Source organism: Engystomops pustulosus, chromosome 1 (genome assembly GCF_040894005.1).
Source record: "Engystomops pustulosus chromosome 1, aEngPut4.maternal, whole genome shotgun sequence".
In the NCBI taxonomy this organism is placed as follows: Eukaryota; Metazoa; Chordata; class Amphibia; order Anura; family Leptodactylidae; genus Engystomops; species Engystomops pustulosus.
Window position 1 is genome coordinate 209,594,372 of NC_092411.1, and position 20,911 is coordinate 209,615,282.

The following is a 20,911-nucleotide window of genomic DNA, read 5'->3' on the forward strand; positions in this document are numbered from 1 at the left end:
TGTGAGCAGGCATCAGTAGTACATGAGCGATGACTGTCAGGAATCCCCTGGTCAGACCTGACAGAGTATGGACAATGGCGCACATAGGCAGCGGCCAACTGTCCAATATTTCTCTATAGCACGCTAGTTATTCCTCCCTCTTGGCAGCTTGGAAAAGGCACCCATTTTCGGTAGCAAGGGTTCAAGAGGGTGGAGAGCCAGAAGTCATCCCTATGCTGGATGTTGACTATTCGGCTGTGACTAGTTAGGCAAAGCAGCATGCTGCGGGACATCTGCGCAAGTGACTCTGTGGGACTCCCATCCTCTATCTCCACTGTATATTGCCCCATTGCTTCTGGGTCATCTGCCTCGTCTTCTACCTCCTCCGGATACTCCTGATCCTCCTCTCCTGTCACCTGATTAGAAAAACCACTAATTGCACCAGACTCTGCTTGTGCTCCAATGTCCTCCACCTCCTCCAGTTCAGCCCCCACTGGATTCATATGGCCATGAGAGGTAGTCACCACTTTTGCAGCATCTGTTCCAGGACATGAAGCAGTGGAATGACGTTATATCTCTCATAGTCCTGGCGAATGACAAATAACGTGGCCTCCTCAAAGGGCCTGAGCAAATGGCAGGTGTCATACATGAGCTGCCAGTGGTTGACATCAAAGTTACTCAGGGGAGTACTCCGGTCTGCTTGTCATCAAAAAATCATTCATGGCTTTTCTCTGTTCATACAGCTGGTCTAAGATATGGAGGCAGGAATTCCAATGGGTGCAAACATTGCATACTAGACTATGTTGGGGAAGACCGTTCTGCCGCTGCAATACGAGGAGGATGTGCTTGTCTTTGTGAGAATGGCAGAAGTGCATGCACAGTTTCCTAGTCATTTTTAGAATGTCTGGCAGATGGGTGAAAGACTTCAGGAACCTTTTGACAGCCAGATAGAACATGTGCGCCATGCAGGGCGCATGGACCTTCCCTCCTCAATGCAGCACGGACACCATGTTCCTCCCATTGTCATGGTTCCAATTTGCAGTTGTTGTTTAGAAAGCCACACATTGATTTTTTCTTCCATGACGCGGATCAGTTCCTCCCCTGTGTGACTTCGTTCGCCCAGGCAAACCAGGTGTAGAACTGCGTGACACCGCTGTGCCCTGCACATGTGGTAGGATGAAGCAGCACTTAGACTTGTGAAGGCTGAGCTGGTAGAGGAGGAGGCGGACATTTCCGCAGTAGCAGCAGTTTGACAACGTGGAAGAGAAAGCGGCATCTCCTGTTCACATTGTTGGTGTGGCTGGGCAGGAAACACATTCATCCAGTGGGCCGTATAGGACATGTACTGGCCCTGACCATATTTACAGCTCCACACGTCCGCTCTGCCATGCACCTTGGAAGAAACCGATAAGCTCAAGGACTGGCCCACCTTCTGTTCTACATATTTGTGAAGGGCTGGTACTGCCTTTTTGGAAAATAAATTTCAGCTTGGAACTCTCCACCTCAGTTCGACACAAGCCATTATTAGTTCTCTGAAGGGTACAGAGTCCATGACTTAGAAAGGGAGGGACTGCAGTGCCAACGTCTTGGACAGGAGCATGGTCAGCTTCTGCACCTTAGGATGGCTGGATGCATACAGTTGTCTCTTTGCAATCGCCTCGTTCAACGACTGCTGGTGCCATGTGTAGCAAGGAGCAGGAGCATATGGACTGGGAGATGATATCAAACACAAACCGTTCCCTTCAGCAGTGGTGCTGGAACCTTGATTGGCTGAAATGGTATGTGTGCCATAAGGTGCTGCTGCTGTTGCTGCGGCGGCAGGATGGACCAGCACATCTGAGAAACGTTTCCTCCAGGCCATTACATGGTGACACTGCATTTGTTGACGCAGGGCCGTGGTGCCAACATTAGCTCCCTTGCCACGTCTCACTTTCTGCCCGCAAATTCTACATATACACACGCTCGGCTCCTCTGGTGTCTTAAGAAAAGACTGCCACACCGCCGAGTGGGTGATTTCACTGCCAACACTCTGCACTAGTGACTACTTACGCCGCTGCCTTGCTGAGCACCTGTGCCACTGCTTACTTGGACCTGCGAAGCGGGTTTTATACCCCGAAGCCGTTTGGCTCCTGTCCTCGCACTGCTGCCACCCTGCTGACTCACGGCCACAGTAGCGACATGCTGCCTGTTTTGCTGCCTGACGTGCAAGCTGAAACCCTCTTCTCCTGATGATGATGATCAAGCACTCGCTTCACCAGGCTCCCAAGTGCGATTGGCTACATTATCAGCGATTTGTGTTTCCCTGTCACTGCTATCTCAGTATGTTCTCAATGGTCTCAGTATGCACAGCCTGACTACTTGCAAGTGCAACATAACCTCCCGTGCCACTCTGCACATCTCTACTTTCCCACCTACTGCACGAAGCAGCGGATGTCTGCCCCACCTCTTCACTGCTGACTGTCCTCAAAGAATTCGCCCTCACTATATAGTGGCGTTGAGCCCAGACCAGTAGATCTCTGGCTGAGGGAAATGAACAGGACAGAGGCTGGTTGAGGACAGGTGAGGGCTGCTGACCTGCTCCTGGGCCATGCCAACTAATGGATGTATCTGATGAACACACGGACTCTTGATGACACCGGCAGTCATCAACTTTAGCAACAAAAAAGGATTGAGATTTGGGGGATACAGAACCCCAAAAAATGATACCCTTGGACTTTGAGCAAAAATCACTCCAGCAACTATGTGGATTTGACACAGATTTCTTGATTTAGACTTTAGCAACAAAAAAGAATTTAAATGTGAGGTATACAGATCCCCAAAACAGATACCCTGGACTTTGAGCAAAAATCACTCCTGAGCAGTTAGAGGCTAGAGACAGCACATGCACTGTGAAATGGATTGCAAATCGGCATCTGTATTTATAGGGCTGTGACATCACATAAGCCTGCCGGTCGCTGATTGGCTTATATGTCTGCACATGTGATGTTCCTGGGAAGAAGAAAGGTGCTCCTTTTTTCTTCCCAGAGTTCCTTTCTTCTTCCCAGAGTTCTCTGCCCCAGGAAACACATTGGAGCTTATTTACTATAGGTCCTCGGATGCACATTCGATGGATATTCTAACGTTTTCAGAGATTGCGCCACTGCAACAGGTATTTAACCAGGGATTTTGGCTCACGTGATCGTACTTTGCTTAGCTGCGCCGACTTTAATGCTACAGAAATTGGGGGGCGGACCATCAGACGATCCAACTGAATTGGATTGAGCGCAGGATTTAACTTTAAAATCGTGTTGCAAGACAATGCAGTTACATGCACCAGGAAGGAGATGGTAAACTCCTGCGGACCTGAGGGAAGTGACACATGCAGGAAATCGGGCGCACGATCTCGGCGAATCGCGGCACAGTGCATTCCGGATGGACAATGCACTTTTGGGGACCGCGACAGGAAAGGTAAGTAAATGTGCCCATAAATCACTGTAAACTTCAGATTCGTGCCGAATCGAGGTTTTCCTAAAATTGGAGACTTATTCTAATTTGTTCAATTCGATTCTTCTCTAATCATGAGGCCTAAATAACTGCACAGAAAGCTCAGAGAAAGAATTGCGGCAATGCACAGATATGGCCAAGGTTACAAAATAATGTCTGCAGTACTCAAGGTTCCTAAGAGCACATTGACCTCCACAATCCTTAATGGAAGAAGTATGGGATGTCCACTACTCTTCTTCGACCTTGCCGTCCAGCCAAACTAAGCAATAGTGGGAGAAGAGCCTTGGTGAGAGAGGTAAAAAAATAACCCAAAGATGACTATGTCGAAGCTCCAGAGATTCAGTAAAGAGATGGGAGAAACTTCCACTAAGTCAAACATCTCTGCAGCCCTCCAACAGTTGGGGCTTTATGGCAGAGTCTGCCATGGGAGCCTCTTCTCCCGTATCAAAGCCACATATCAAAGCCACATACAGTTTGCAAAATAAAACATGAATGACTTCCAGACAGGTTGATGAGATGAAGATTCAACTTTTTAGTGTAAATTTTCTACGGTATGTGTGAAACAAAACAGGCATTGCTCATCATCTTACAAATACAATCCCAACATTGAAAGATGGTGGTGGCAGCATCATGCTATGGGGTGTTTCTCAGCTGCAGGGACAGGAGGACTGGTTGCAATTAGAGATGAACGAGCACTAAAATGCTCGGGTACTCGTTATTCGAGACAAACTTTTCCCGATGCTCGAGTACTCGTCTCGAATAACGAGCCCCATTGAAGTCAATGGGAGACTCGAGCATTTTTCAAGGGGACCAAGGCTCTGCACAGGGAAGCTTGGCCAAACACCTGGGAACCTCAGAAAACTATGGAAACACCATGGAAATGGACAGGAAACAACAGGGGCAGCATGCATGGATGCCTCTGAGGCTGCTTAATCGCACCATTATGCCAAAATTATGGGCAACAGCATGGCCATGACAGAGTGACCGAATGAGGCTAGATAGCATCTAAAACATGCAAAAATTAACCCTGACACTATAGGGGACGGCATGGAGAGGCAGCGGCAGCAGTGGAAGGCTAGAGAATGTCATGGCGACATACCCTAAATGGACTCAGGCTTCACCAAAGGAGGTGAGCAAGAAGCGCTGAAATGATTTCCTATGGGAACAAAAGGTTGACGGTATATTTAGTTGATAACAGAGCATGGTGGCAATAGTGACCAAGTTCCATAACGTTTCTGGTGAAACACCCGAAAAATGAGCCTGACACAGCTCTTTTGATAAGGGGACGACATGTGGAGGCAGCCATGGAGACGACTTCCATGATTAAGAGCGACAGTATGGGGCATCCATGTTGCACTGCTATGATTGCAACTTCAGGTCTCCAGCATGACGGCGACAGATGGGCTGAGTTCCACTATGTATCTGGTGAAACACCTGAAAATTCTGCCTGACACAGCTCGTTTGATAAGGGGATGATGTGCTGCATATCCTCTCGTGCTCCAGCGTCTGGGGTATAGAGAGTTGAAAGTTGCGCATGGAGACATTGGTGGATGCTGTGGAGGATCGTGGAGGCAAAATGGACAGGAAACAGCAGGGGCAGCATGCATGGATGCCTCTGAGGCTGCCTAATCTTGGGATGGAGCTGGCGGTCCGCTGCCAGGCGAGCTTTCGTCTGTCCAAGCCCCTGTCTCTCGGCTCCTCCCCACCCAAAATGGGCCTGGGAGCCAGAAGCGTTTACTTTGAAAAAATTATAATTTTCAAAGCAGGCCGGGTTGTTTGAATATTTCATCTAGGAATAATGGAATAGCATAGTGGTTCTATTTTTAATAATTTTTTCGGAAATGGTTCCATGATTAAGAGCGACAGTATGGGGCATCCATATTGCGCTGCTATGATTGCAACTTCAGGTCTCCAGCATGGCGGCGACAGATGGGCCGAGTTCCACTATGTATCTGGTGAAACACCTGAAAATTCTGCCTGACACAGCTCGTTTGATAAGGGGACGATGTATGGAGGCAGTGAAGTACTAAACACAACGGTCGCAAGTCTCCCTGCAAATTCCTCACAATATGGTACTAGCTGCACTACTAATGGCAGCAAGCCCAGCCACAAGCAAACCAAAAAAAGGAAAATATAACGCTATTGTAGGCCTAAATAAGCCATTGGGGTTCCCCTATGGCTATTTTCTAGACTGAAAGCACACTGCTTTGCCAGATTACTTTGAGTTATAAAAAGAAATAAAAGTAAAAAAAAAAAAAAAAAGCAGACTCTGCCTAATTCTAATTAAACCCCTAATAAATTGTCCCACTTCGGTGTTTGAGGTGGATATGTGTGTCACTAAGTGCTAAACACAAGGGTCGCAAGTCTCCCTGCAAATTCCTCACAATATGGTACTAGCTGCACTACTAGTGCCAGCAAGCCCAGCCACAAGCAAACCAAAAAAAAGGAAAATATAACGCTATTGTAGGCCTAAGAAGGGCTGTTGGGTTCTTGTAGAATCACTCCTGCCTAACACTATTCTAATAGAACACCCTAACGCTTTCCCTGACCAGCAGCAGCTCTCTCCCTAGGGGCATCCAGACAGAGAATGATACGAGCAGCGCGGGCAGGGGCTAGTCTATTCCAGGGTCACCTGATCAGGCCAGCCAACCACTGCTATCGACGTGTAAGGGTACCATGTCATGCTGGGTGGAGTGCAGAGTCTCCTGGCTTGTGATTGGCTCTGTTTCTGGCCACCAAAAATCACAACGGCGGGAGATGCCATTTTCTCGAGCGGGCGAAGTATTCGTCCGAGCAACGAGCAGTTTCGAGTACGCTAATGCTTGAACGAGCATCAAGCGCGGACGAGTATGTTCGCTCATCTCTAGTTGCAATTGAAGGAAAGATGATTATGGTCAGGTGCAAAGACATCCCAGATGAAAACCTCTTCCAAAATATTCTGGACTTCAGACTGTGACTAAGACAATGACCCTAAGCACACAGATAAAATAACAAAGCAGTGGCCTCAGAACAACTCTGTGATTATTCTTGACTGGTCCAGCCAGAGCCCTGGCCCAAACCAAATTAAGCATCTCTGAAGAGACCTGAAAATGGCTGTCCACCAATTTTTACCATTCAACCTAAGGGAACTAGAGGGGATCTGCAAGAAAAAAATGGCAGAGGATCCCCAAATTCAGGTGTGAAAAACTTGTTGCATCATCCCCAAGGAAAGTCAAGGCTGTACTAGCTCAAAAGGTTGTTTTACTCAATAGTGAGAAAAGGGTCTGGATACTTATAACCATGCAATATTTCACTTTGTCTTGTTTAATAAATTACCAAAAATATCTACATTTATGATTTTTTCTGTGAAGGTGAGGTGCAGAGTTTACATTAATGAGGAAAAAAATTACTTTTTTTGATCTTACCAACTGGCTGCAGTGAAACAGAATAAAAAATAAGGGATCTGAATGCTTTCCATACCAACTGTACATATCTATAAACCAAAATCAGTGCCATAGGAGTGAGTTACCCATCCAAACAGAGCAGTATGGGATTCATATTATGGCAGATTTGTTGTAAAATTTATTCCTAACCATTTACAGGATCCTACAGGCACAGATGGTTTCCAAAGGCTGCTTAAGCCTAAGTGTAGTAGGTTGCAGCACTAATAAAATAATTCCAAAAAATTATTTACTAAAAAATATCCAATACCAGGTGAAAGGAAGATTTATATTTTTCCATTTAGAGAGCTGTATGTACAGTTTCTATCTGTGTTACAAATTGCACATACTGATGGTACCAATTTATATTTTGTGCAATGTACAGAAAAGATGGAAAAAAAAATTCCCAGTGGTCCAGTCCAGTCTTTCTTAAATGGGTGTTACTGTGTGGTCAAAATGACACATCCCCCTAGGTCAGTATGATAGCTTGATAGTATGATAGTATGATAGCTTATATATAGACGTGACGTCTGAGGAAGGGGGCGTGTCCCTCGAAACGTCACAGCAGGTGGACGATACCACTCTGTCCAACAGTCAGAGACAAGGCAGTCTCAGCCCTGGGGCCTCCAAACATGTGAGTGTTGCGAAGAAAAAAACTACTAGAACGCCAAATGAGGTGAATTTCTTTATATCTCTAAAATTCATGTGATAGCACACTCACTAGGACATACGTACACTAGCCGAAAAAATGTTGTAATATATAAGAAGATTTAAGAAAATGAAAATGAATTGATGTAAATACATGTATATATTTGAAAGAAGTAAAACTTGATGAAACAAAAAAATGGTTTCAAATGGTTGATTTATAGGGCACTATTCATAGATATGTAACACTGCACATACACTGGACTATAAATCCGACTGGTGGAAACCTGCCAGTCTAACACATAGACAACTGCTCAAATCCTGCCTAAGGATAAATCTCCCCCAGAGACTGTAATGGTGGAGTATAGTGAAAAGCCAAATGAAGCCAAGCCACTATTAGGTAGTGAAGTTATTAAAGACAATACCAACCCATTACTAATTCAAGCTAAATTATGTTTATGAACATGAAGTTTTCACTACAGTAGTGATGTATTTCTAAGGGCGATGATAACCCCTTATCATTTTGACCTTTATTTTAAATTATATACTGTAGCACCAGTATGACCTGCAACACAGTACATGCTGAATGTCATTAATCTTTGTCTCCATTGGGGACCACAATATTCCTAACTTAATCAGAACATACAAACTCTATGTAGATGTCACCTTTGGTAAAATGAAAACCCAAGACCCCCATTTCTGTAATAACATTTTACATTTAAAAAGCCTGTAGAAAATCATAAATACACTAGTAGCCATTTATTTTACTAATTATTAACATAGGTACCTGTTACTTTAAAGGGGTTGTCAGATAATTGGCATTTTTCCCAAGTTTTTTTAAGACACAATGGGGGACATGTATCTTTATTTCCGCTAGTTACATTGGGGGATATTTATCATACGCTGGCGCTCGCCCGCCGCTGCAAGTTCGCCTCTTGAAGTATCGGGGCTGGCGGTAGCGCAGCGTTTATCCTACGCCAGACAGGGCCTAGCGTAGAAAAATACCCAGCCAACGATTATTCACGTATGAAAAGTCGGCGGCAGCAGCGAGTGCGCAGGTGCGGGGACAATAATGCCCCACGCCGGCCCACTCCTCCGCTCGGCCGGCCGCGCCCCACCCCTCTTCACGTCCTTTCACGCCCCACTGGCGTGAAGGTGGCGGATCGGGGAAAATAATCTAGCATTTGCGTTTTTTTCAGGGCCTCTGCGCAACGCCAGTCCTGATAAATATGCCCCATTATCTCATTTTTGTCGTTTTTTCTACTGCCACTTGTCGTTTTTGTCGTTTTTTGACTGCCACTTTTGCTGTCCTTTTTCAAGTGCGCCTTGGTACCTTGTGCAGTGTGTCTTATGTATCTTTATTTTCCAGATTTTCTGCGCAACTTTTTACTTATATATCACTTTTTTTCTTATTTTTGTGACTTTTTAGGTGCAAATCTGCACTTGGTCCAGGGCCCTTTTTAACATGTAAATTGGAATTATTTTACATGCTTTAAATGTTTAAAATGTTTCACAGTAACCTGTTTTTTTTAAATTCATACATTTTTGCATTAAGATTTTTTTTTTAAGTTGTTGGTTACTTCTAAGGGTGAGGTAAGGGTGAAGTGCATTACAACAGCTGAGGAGAGGTGATTTGCCTAATTACATTACTGATAATATTTCCGCTTACAAAACGTGCACCAGATTTATCATGCACATCCTCTGTTAAAGGTCCACAAAAAAAACTTGGTGCAATCTGTTGGAGCAGTACAGGGAACGCAAGATTCACAAAGAATGGCAACTGCACATAGTAAATGTGCCCCACTGTGTCAGAATGTGCGAACAAGACAAGGCTTTTTTTTTATTCACTTTTTTTTCATATTCACAACTAAACTATATAAATTTGTGTCACAGGTGCTTCCGCGACCCATCTCCTGGGTCGCGGGCGCACCCTTGCTCCTCCCCGCAGCTCCGGTCCTGGTCCCGCTTCCACGGTGAGTCCCTTACCTCGCCGCATTCCCACGAAGTGTCCGGCTGCGCGGCACGCGCAACCCGCATCCTCGGGCGTGTGCGCTGCCTTCAATAAATTTAAAGGGCCAGCGCGCCATTAATTGGAGCTGGCCATTTTCAGGAAATGACTTAAGCTTGCCTCTCCCTACACTCCCTGCCAGATCTTTGTGCCTCACAGCCTGAGAGAAAGCTCTATTGCGATTTTCCTGTTTTCCAGTGTCTCCTGCGTTCCAGTGTCTCCTGCATTCCTGTGCTTCCTGTGTTCCTGTGCTTCCTGCATTCCTGTGTCTCCTGCATTCCTGAGTCCCTCCGTGTTCCTGTGCCTACCTGAGCCCCTCCGTGTTCCTGTGTACCAGTGTTCCTCTGTGCCGCTGTTCCTGTGTTCCAGTATTCATCCGTGCTGCTGTCCTGTGTGCTGTTTTGGACCTCCTCTTGCTGACCCCGGATTGCACTCTGAAGTTGCATCTCTGCCGCCTGCCCTGATCCTGTGCTTGGACCTGACCTCGAGATTTTCTGCCGTTCCTGTACCTCAACCTTGGCCGCCACTGCAGACAAGTCACCCCTGAGGAACGACCTGGTGGTACCACTACTCTGGTGAAAACCGGGTACCACTTAGACTCCGGTCCCAGGTAGTGGCTTGTGCCATCGTCCGCAGTGGTCCAGAGGATCCACAACCCTCCAGTCTGACAATTTTGTATCTCTGTGATCATACTTACCCAAAGAATAAAGGGGATGTATCATGTCGACCGCAGAGTGAAAGTCATAAAAACAAAGCCCATGGGAAGATGTTGCAACTCTATTCTTTTGCCAATTCCACCACATTGTTTTTAGCTTACCAGTACATAATATTAATTGACGCCTTTGAATGTTTGAAACAGGCGCTCAAATAGCTTTGTATACATAAAATAGAAAAATATGGTGGAAGCAGGAGAGTAAAAAATGGAAATGCAAAAAAACAGGGAAAATGGTCTTGAAAGGGTTAAAAAATAAAGATCCTGTCTGACAATGACCTAAATTCACAATTAATTAAATTAAAACTCAGGTTTGATTAAGTGCCTGGTGTTGACCTCCACTACATATATACAACTTTTTTAAAGAGAAGATGCAGTGCTGTTCAATATTTCACAGATGCCTATACCTTACAAGCCTCACACCTGCCATTCCCTGTCAATAGCCTTCAAATAGGAAAAATAAATCACTTTTTTTTTTACTATGGAACAAGTCACATGGGACATTTTCAAGGACTCTCATGCTGCTTTTTACAAGGGATTCGCTTTGCATTGGCATCAACACTGTCTGTCGCCTGAATAAAATAAAATGTTATTATCTAAAAATCCTGCATAAAGTTTCCTGTATTCCTATGTAACCATTCGCTGACGTAAATACATATCACATATAGGATCCTAATCATGAAACTGATTTCACCCTTTCCTGACTGCTGGATCATTAGACCTTTCAGAATTCATATATGCAGTACTAACACCTTATTACTAGACCCTCAGACTTTGTACATTGTTCTACTTGCCTGATAGAATTACTGGAGAGGGGGAAAAAAAAGGATTTTCTTCTGATGACACCATTGATTGGAGGTGTCAGGAGCTGTATGTGGCGTTACACTTCTGCCTGCATGTAACACAGTCGGTGTGTAAAAAAAGAAGTGTCCCAACTGTATAGTGACAGATTTTTGTAAATCCTTGAAGACTTGTAATAAATCAGTCTGGTGTAAGAGGGATGCAGCTTTCATTGGAAAGGATCCATGTGTTACATCCCACTATCTGGATGACATCACAACAGCTTCTAGTCCTTGAGAGTCCTGAGGGTGATCAGCTGAAGGAATTGGCTGCTTCTGCCAATCATCCTCCTGCAAGGATGCTGTAATAGTGCCAGTGATGAGAGAGGGAGCAGCAAGATCTGACTCCAGCCCAACAAGACATTCAGAGCAGCTGCTCTTCCTCACATGAAATACTTTCCACAGCATCTCTGCCTCTGCTCTTCCCCGAATTCTCCCTTTTGTCCAAGAAGGAAGGTTGCATTGTGTGAAGTGTGATTCCTTCCAGCTGGCTGCCTGCTTTCACTGACTGTACGCATGGCTATGTGTGCTGCTGCTGCTATATAACACCACTGGCTTGGCTACAAGGAGTCCTCAGCTTGCTTGGCTACTGATCCAGCAGATGGTGAGAGATGACAGGTAGCCTTAACTACTGAACTGCCAGCCTCAGCCTTCTGTCTGGGAAGAAACACTCATCGACTCCTTCTACAGGTAAGTCACACTTTCCAAGTGCCCAGAACTAAGTGCACTTAACTATTAGTGTATTGATGTATTGGAACATGTGTATTATTGACATCTGTGCAACATCTTACATTATATTAGGTTAAAGGAAAGGATTTTGGGGCTCTAGAGACACTTAGCAAAATGATTTTAGCAATGTCAAGTATCCAACATACAAAAAGTGCACACTTTTCATTAAGGCAGTTGCATCAAAAATAGGTAAAATCATACATGTCCCATAGTCATATATAAGTATATTAAAGCTATTTGTGAGACTTGTAGTTGAGTGAAGAAGTAACTGGAGTGCTGTCCTATGCAATGCACTGTGTTCTTTGACTGAGTGATGCTGCTTCAATGTGTTGTGTTGTATTCACTGACTGCAGATGACACAATAAGAGTTTTATTTTTCGGCTTTCCTGCACTTTCTGATGCATAATAATTTCTCCGAACTTAATAAGGAATAATCACAAGCCCTTCTCCATTCATTACTCACTTGGATTATTCTCCAGCATATCCATGTATTGCCTCTTTTATTTCTCCATTGATCTTTTTTTTTTGATTCATTAGAGATGCTTCTCTGATAAAGACAGATTGTTTGCAGGTCAATTTTTCTTTTAAAGTGCTGCTTACAAATCAGTTTTCCCATTATCGATCAGGTCTAGATTTGTTGTTAGCCTGCCTATTTGTGACTGTATGTTATCATATGCTCCATAAAGAAGATATGAATTCTCTCTAATCACTGTGGACTGTGTGTCTAATACTGATCTCACATCTGACAGTCCAACTTTACAGAGAGTTGAAAGTAAATCACACTGTTGTTCAGTTGTTGTGATGCTGGTGAGGACTAGCAATAATAGGTGTATATAGGGCTACTTACAATGAGAGAAATATGAAGCTTATAGCCTGCAATATAGGAAAACAAAGTGTTTTAATGCATAGGACAAAGCTGAGTTTTTCATTTTGCTGTATCATTGTATAATCAATGGTATTCCTTAGTATCTTCCCACAATATGCCGCTCTTAAGGAGTTAAATGATAAAATGATTGCGTTGATACATCAGTACAGATATGATAGCTTTGTCTGATATACAGAGAAATGTCCTTCTCATTAACTATGTGGTTCTGTAGACCTTTCTTACCAATAGTTCAAATGCAGGTGCTGCCAAGTCTATTGTTTCTCAAACCATTAATCAAAAAACTTGAGTCAGTTTAGGTTCTGCATATGGCGGTATATGAGAGCTAATCGCGAAAAGAAAAAAAATAGTAGTCCTTGTCTAGCAACCTGTAGCCTTCATGCCTCTTGTAGGAACATGGCGATGTTTGACTTAGAAGTAGTGTATATACTGAATGTGGTAGACAGTGCTTATATAATGATTAAGTCAGGGACCATCTCTTCGGCTATAGAAATGCCACTGTTTACAATGTACTTTACTATGATTCACAATACTGTTGGCCTTTAAAGGATTTTCATTGAAAACTTTATTGTGATTTATCCTTGGATCTAGTCATCCATTTCTAATAAGATGCTGTGACTTACCAGTAGACAGTTCATCAGTAATTGCATAAGGGAAAATGTAATTTATCTACTTTAATAGTGATGAAGAAGCTTTTTAGCCCCTCAGGAGCTGAAGTGGTTAAGGTAAGGTTGACCTTGTTCAGGAAAACACTTTGTGTATTATTGATCAAATTTTCCAGAAATGCTAGACAATTCATACAGACAAGGAAGCCTTTCAAGCATGTGGAAACAAATAAATCTATTTACCATTCCGAAATCCCCCAAAAGTCTTCTGCATAGAAAATTTGAAGACATAAACAGAAAATACTCATCTCCGCCCCCTAGAGGGTTTATTTACGAAGTGCAGAAGATCAGTTAGCTTTCCTTCTGGTCAGTTTACTACCATAGACAAAGCTCCTATTACTTCAAGCAGCCAGTAGCAAAAACACCTGTTCTGCTTTTTCAGTTGTACTTTTGCATTATCGTGATAAAATTGGTCTCTGGTTAGTTTATTCTCTTTTATTGTTATGTTATACAACTTTCTGCATAGTTATCCCTTACTGCCTCAGCAGCTGTTCATTCAGTTTATTTTGACTTTGACATTTAGCAGATAACAAACAAGTATTATAAATATACCAAAACCAAGGTGTGCAGCTTACAAATGAGCCCATATGCCCATAGCAGAAAGGTGGAATCCTATCAAATTAGCTCTGTGACTACGCATAATACAACATTACGCAAAACAATCACGATAGTCTTGTCTTATGTAAATTAAACTATGGAGCTACAGATAAAATATACACTACTCCATGTTAAAAGTTACATTCCAAAGTAACTATTAAGTGCTAATGGTAAATCCCATTAAAAATATGAAGCTTTGCTTCATAGTTAGAATTTATGTATGTAGACATATTTTACAATCAAATTATGAGTACAGTCATAAATATGATTATGAATTTTTCCCTTGCCCCTGTAGGTCTGTAGACCTCAGAGAGTAGAACAGAGTAAAGTTAACCCGTCTGTCCATCAGTTTAATGTTCCTATAATGGATGAAGCCCTCATTAGTCATTTAAACTGGTCGTAAAATAATTGGAGCCAACACAGATATTTTGACCCATTTTAAAAAATTGTCAAAAAGGAAAAGACAAGTGATAAATGTAGAAACAAACAACAGATTTTTACCCTGGAAGAAAGTAACATATAATGGAGCTACAGTGACTGGTGCTGCAATAACATTATTCTATTAGAAAAGTCATATTATAATTGTAGTAATTTAGTCAGGAAAAGCTATGGTGTATGTTAGATAATATTGCAATCTTTAAACATCATACTCTTTAAGAAATCACCAATGGTCCAATTCTGTATATAAAAATAATATTGCTAATAATTATTGCAAAAAATTATTGTTATTGCCGGTACCCCTGTAATGTTGCAGATTTATGGTCTTCCAATACATAACAGTTGTTATTATTGGCTAATTATTAGTTTAGAACTCATTAATATGCTGTGTAATGCTCACTTCCTGAATCAAGTTTCATTACAACTGCATGTTAACTACTTTACACATGGCACATCATCAGAAACCTGTTCCATTGGCAGATTTAATAAGATTTTTAATTTTAACCTTTTTAACCTTTTAACCTTCTTAATATGATACTTGTCTTATACTGAATACTTTACTGCCCTGATACATCCCTTCAGGGTATAAAATCTTCTTATAGATTTTTCCACAGTTTTTATTGTACAAATTGCTCTACCGAACAAACTACAATATTGAGCTGGCCTTCACCACTTTCCTTACTTTCAGAGATTTCAGATTCCCCTTTTCCGGTTGCCACTCAATTCCATTGCTCTATATTTGTCTTCGGGACACCAATCAGTACTTGTACAACATGTAGTGTCATTTGCTAATTGACATATGTTCCCTGGTGTGATTCCAAAGATCAGTCAGTAAACACATTTCGACATAATATACATTAGTAGGTTTCGGTTTGAGATCCCCCATGTTATTTCAGCCCTCTGCCTTGATGTTTCTGCCTGGCATGAGATACAATGTGTAAGTAAGCAATATGCACCGATTCTCCTTGATTAACACAATGATGGACACAAAAGATATGACATCTAGAGATCTGCTGAAAGTTCAAGAAATATAGCTTTGCACTACAATTTACGGGATGGTGGGAAATTATGCAGTGTGGAAAACTGTCAGTCTTCAAAGACAAGTTCACTATAACTAGTGAGAAATTAAAATAAGCTGTCATTCCGAATGATTTCTTGTTGGGAAATGTCATCTCCCAGAAGACTTATTTGTTTTAATTAGCTAATAAATATGTTGCATATGGCAATTAGAATGTAAGTACTGTACTAGCTGTACACTAGTACGTGACAGTAAATGCATTAGCAGATTTCTATTTAAGTTATATATAACACACACATATATATATATATATATATATATATATATATATATATATATATATATATATATAATATTCAATGTGTTCCATACTTTATTTTTTTTATAAATAAAGGTAATCTAATCTGCTTTTTGTTCTGTGTCTTCTTCCTAATTGTTACAATTAAAATAAATACATTTGCAAGTATTATGAGCCAGGCCACCAGTTTTTACAGATGCAAGAACATCTGGAAAAGTCACCCACAGACTACAGAAGCTGTTGCTAGGCAATGGCCAAATTCTTTGCAGGTAGCAACAAGTATTTATAAAGGATTCTGATGGACTATAATGAACAATTACCATGGGATACTTTATGTTCTTGTGAAGTTGTGATTCATGGGAATTTGTAGTGTAATAAGTAGCACCGATTCTCCTTGATTAACACAATGATGGACACAAAAGATATGACATCTAGAGATCTGCTGAAAGTTCAAGAAATATAGCTTTGCACTAAATTGGACTACGATTTGGGGGATTGCAGCTTTTATACTAAGTAGAGCCATAATTGTTAACTAATATGTTAAGAGCCATATTCAGATGGATCGCAGTAAATCCTGATGAATCTTATGTCATATAAATGGATTTGTTAAGCTTTTTGGTTTAGGGTTCTGGCATGGACATTAAAAACTGCTACAGAACACATCTGTTCTGAAGAATAATGTATAATTCCTTCAATAATCAAATATGTTTTCCAGGATGGGATAAGGAAAACATTGCCTCTTTTGCTATTTGTAAGACAGACCCCTTAACATCAAGCATGACTTTCAAGAAGCCTAATGACATAATGCAGGATAAAAGCCAAACCAGTATATCTATTGCAGAAGGAACAGACTTTACAATAGATGTACTAAAAAGTCATGCTTGTTGTTAAGGGGCTTACAATGTATCTAAAAGGCAGTGTTTTCCCTATCCTATTCTGGAAGACTTATTTGCATATTTCCCAGAAACTCCCAGTAGAGCATCATTGGCTGTTATTTTCCACATGCCTGCAAGGCCACCTTGATTAGCAGTGTCTCCGTAAGGAGAGCTCTTAGTTCTCCAATAACCAATAAATATTCAGACACCCCAATTACAAATCCTATATACTTGATGGAAAATATGGACACATTTCTCCTAACAAATTAATGGATATACTAATATGTAGAAATAACAAATGAAACAGCTGCATGTCAGAGTGTTAATTTAGTTAAGAAACTAGTGTAATTGTCAGAAGTTGGGATAAATATATTTATTCTTTTAAAGCAGATGAACATAAACACAGACAGGATAAACAAGTCGGCTAAGCTAAATTCGAGGTACCCATGGTTCCAGACAGGTGCATAGTACACAGGGTTCCAAACAGATTAAACACAGGGTTCTAGACTACTGGATTGGGTCAGGATACAGGGTTCCAGGTCACAATAGAGGATACAATCTGGAGAACCAAAGGTAACAGCAGCACCGGATCAGGACAGAACAGGCAGTAGAACCACAGGTCACAGAATAAGTATCATGATAGAGTATATACATACAATAGATAGATAGATAGATAGATAGATAGATAGATAGATAGATAGATAGATATACAGGCAGTCACCAGGTAATGTACAAGATAGGTTCTGTAGGTTTGTTCTTAAAATGAATTTGTATGTAAGTCCGAACTGTATATTTTATAATTGTATAATTGTCTCTTTGACAATTGGATATAAAAACTTTTGGGTTGTCATAAGAACAAGGATTAACAATAAATATTAATTGCAGACCCTTTGATAACTTTTACAGCTGATAATTGTAGCCTAAGTTTAAAGTACAGTAAATTACCAACATCCAGAGGGCCGTTACTAGGGGTCGGCTGTAAGTCGGGTGTTCCTAAGTCGGGGACTTACTGTAAATATATAGTTAGAAAAAAAAAAGTTGGTCATGTGTAACTGGGATTTTTTCATGTTTGGTCTATTATTAATTTCCCACAGTTATACAGCCATTATGAAGTGGGTGGTTAATTCCCCACAAGTGTACATTTCATATTCTTTTAGAATCCTTTCTCAAGCCTGTCTATCACAGTTTATCACATTGGACTACATAGACTGAGTGATGCAACTTCTTCTGTACTCTGCCCCTAGTTACCAATTATGGGGTAATATGCAGGTTAAGGAAATGTTGCTGATTTCCATATCTATCTATCTATCTTCTCAAGCTTTAGAAAGGTGCACATTGCACCGAAACTACACCTCCTTTTACACCACACGTCATTGGAGTGCTGTTTCCTTTCTTCTGGATATCTATCTATCTCTATCCCCATGTGTTCCACTTGGTCTGCCAGCTATGCAGAAAGACAGCCCTGTGATTATAGTTATTTATGGCATTTCATTGCATAGTAAGAGTTTATTTCTAGACTTTGTAATGAAGAATAGTTTTTAAATGACTCAATGCGTTAAATGGTGAATTATACTCCTTGTTATAATTGGATGATATCCATACAATGGTCAATAAATTACATTTTGTGTTTTTGGAACATGGCTAATAGCAGCTAAAAAGCTTCAATACTCTAATCTCCAAGTTGTGAAGTGGAAATGCTTTTTACCTGAAGGCAATAGGATGACAGATTTATAATGTCACACATGAAACAGCCTTTCCCCTGCTCGTAGAACACTTGTAAACACCATATCATAATCTTTAAATTGTATACATTATTGTCTTAAATGCTTTTGTAATGTGTATTGCTTTACTACATATAGTGTGTTATTTGGGTTGCAATAAACCACATACCACATTGCATGGATGGCTCCCTTCTGTGTTCCTTAATAGACTCCAACAAAGAATATAATATGGCTGAACAAAAACCCATAGATGATTATTTCTTAATTTGCCATAGGTTTGATTCTGTTAATTTGTTTATAGAATACTAACTTATTCCTTGTACCTTGTCCCTTAGGAATCTACATTTTAGACATGTACTATAAATTTTATAGCAAGACCTATCAATATTTTTTCAAGTATTGTACCCAGAGGAATCCTGAAACAGCATTGGGAAACATATAAACTCCATATTTTCATTTGCAAAAAGCACACAAAGCTATCCACCACTGTATGCTAATTTAAAGAGGTTGTACAGGCTTCAGAAAAGGGGTTGTACAATTTCACTTTCCTCCCTCCTTTAGCTCTGTTAAAGATTTTAAATATTAGAACTAATACCAATCAGTCCTGTACAGGTTATCCACATGGAAATTGACATGAACTGACATATATATATGAGGTAGTATGACAAATTCCTGCAACAGTTTTGCAGTGCATATCTCTGCACCATATGGGAAAAATTACATTTAGAGGGAATCCACAACGCATCCACATGTAATATGCGGATTCCCTTCAGTTTTACAAAATTTAAAATCTTTTTGGTGGGGCGATTTTGTGCTGATTATAGAATAGTAGCAATCTTTTACTAAACACTACACTGGGGCAATGTAATAAAGCACACCTGACATGAAATAATTATTGTGGGGTTACAAACTCTTGGATCTCAACTTACAAGTGTTGCATCGGAATTGAAATCTAGTCCAGGTCTGACCTGACATAAATTCAACTATAACTTGAGTCAGTTTTTTGGTGTAAGCTAGAATTAATTTGGCGACCCCTCCGTAGCTACCTTGTATCCCTCCACCGCCGCTTTTTCTGTAAACGGGGCAGAATTTTGCAAATTACATGATGTGTGCAAGGAATTATGCATTTTATGACCTACAAGCCATGATACAATGGCGTCACTGCTGCAGAAAATGTTAACTTGACTCTTTAGGTTTGTTGACAATCAATTTGGGATTGGCTGATACACTACATTTGCTCCTGCTATTAGTAACTTTTTTTAAATTTTTTTTTATTACAATGTATATCCACTATATAAAAAAAGGCAAACATATATGTATATACATATATTTGCTAGTTAGGAATTAACTTGTGTGCATCACTCTGGTGAGTAAAGATTGCAATACATTTTTATTTATGGCCTTTGGGGTATATTTTATTAGCGCTCAACACAGAGGTCTTCTAGGTTAATAAATCCAGACCCTGCTAGAATCTGTGAGTCCTTTTTAAATTTTGCTATACCACTTGTATGTAAAAATTAAAAATAAAAAAAAATAAAAAGCCTTTGAGGCTTTACTAATGAATCATAATAACTCAATTACACTGTTATATATATATATATATATATATATATATATATATATATATACATATGTACACTGCTCAGTATCCAGAGCAATACAACTGTAATATTGCCTACTAGTCAATCAGGTTAATCAATAGCTAATTTAAAAAAAAAATCACAAATATTATGTTTTGACTTTAATCGTGAAGCTACTTTCTGAGAAAATATTTAATTGTTAGTCCTTATCACTGTTTATGGTCAACATTATAAGAAATATTATTGGCCAACGCATTCTATTATCAAGGCAAGTCAACCTGTGTATTGGCTTTCAGGGAAAATTTATGACTCCTGAGATCCTTGTCATGCTACAAGATAGAATTACTGGCTTTGCAGGTCAGAGGGGATAAGGATGACAGAAACCAGTGAGATGATCTAGATATTTTTATTTCTTGAGTCAAGATCTTAGAATACTAGAGGATTCTAACACTGTGACATTGATGCATGCTAATGCGAGGTAGGCCAACACAGGGTCTTGTAACCCGACAGCTGATTTTCTATAAATCATCCATGTCCATACACTCAGTAGAGAGAGTTTATTGGTAAGGTTGTGTTTTCTACAATATGTAAGCCTAATATTGAACTTCCACAGTCACACCAAAATCTGGGTATTTAGGCAAAATTATACTTATTTGTAATAAAAATATATATTTAGTAGCCACAATCACCAAGATTTAGCTATTGAATGAATATTTGGAAAGGCTGTCCCTGTGCAGCGGTAAAAACAAACAATAACGAACCACTGCGCAGGAACAAAATGCAGCCCACCAGTTATCCAAAATGTTATTATAGAGCCACACCCCTATGTCTTTCGCAATTATTAGTTTAGAGCTTTGAAATTCCTTACTTCTGGTATTTAGAATATAATGCTGTTATAGGGTGACAGTGGCCCCCCTTACCTACCAAGACCTGTGCAGCTGCTGTCTTCCCCATGAGCCATGTATTCTTTTTATTGAAATCAAGGAAAGTGAATGTTTGTAGACCAGATGTTATGCCATAAA

At 40.7% G+C, this 20,911-nt stretch overlaps 1 protein-coding gene across 2 annotated transcripts in view; it reads left to right on the forward strand.

The window, feature by feature from the left end:
• Positions 1–11,272: 11,272 nt before the first annotated feature.
• Positions 11,273–20,911, forward strand: part of LOC140071636 (bifunctional heparan sulfate N-deacetylase/N-sulfotransferase 4-like) — a 234,420-nt gene continuing 224,781 nt past the window's right edge. For both annotated transcript variants that reach the window (XR_011849178.1, XM_072119203.1), the window contains exon 1: positions 11,273–11,775. The gene's annotated coding sequence lies outside the window, so the exon portion shown is untranslated. The remainder of the gene's footprint in view (positions 11,776–20,911) is intronic.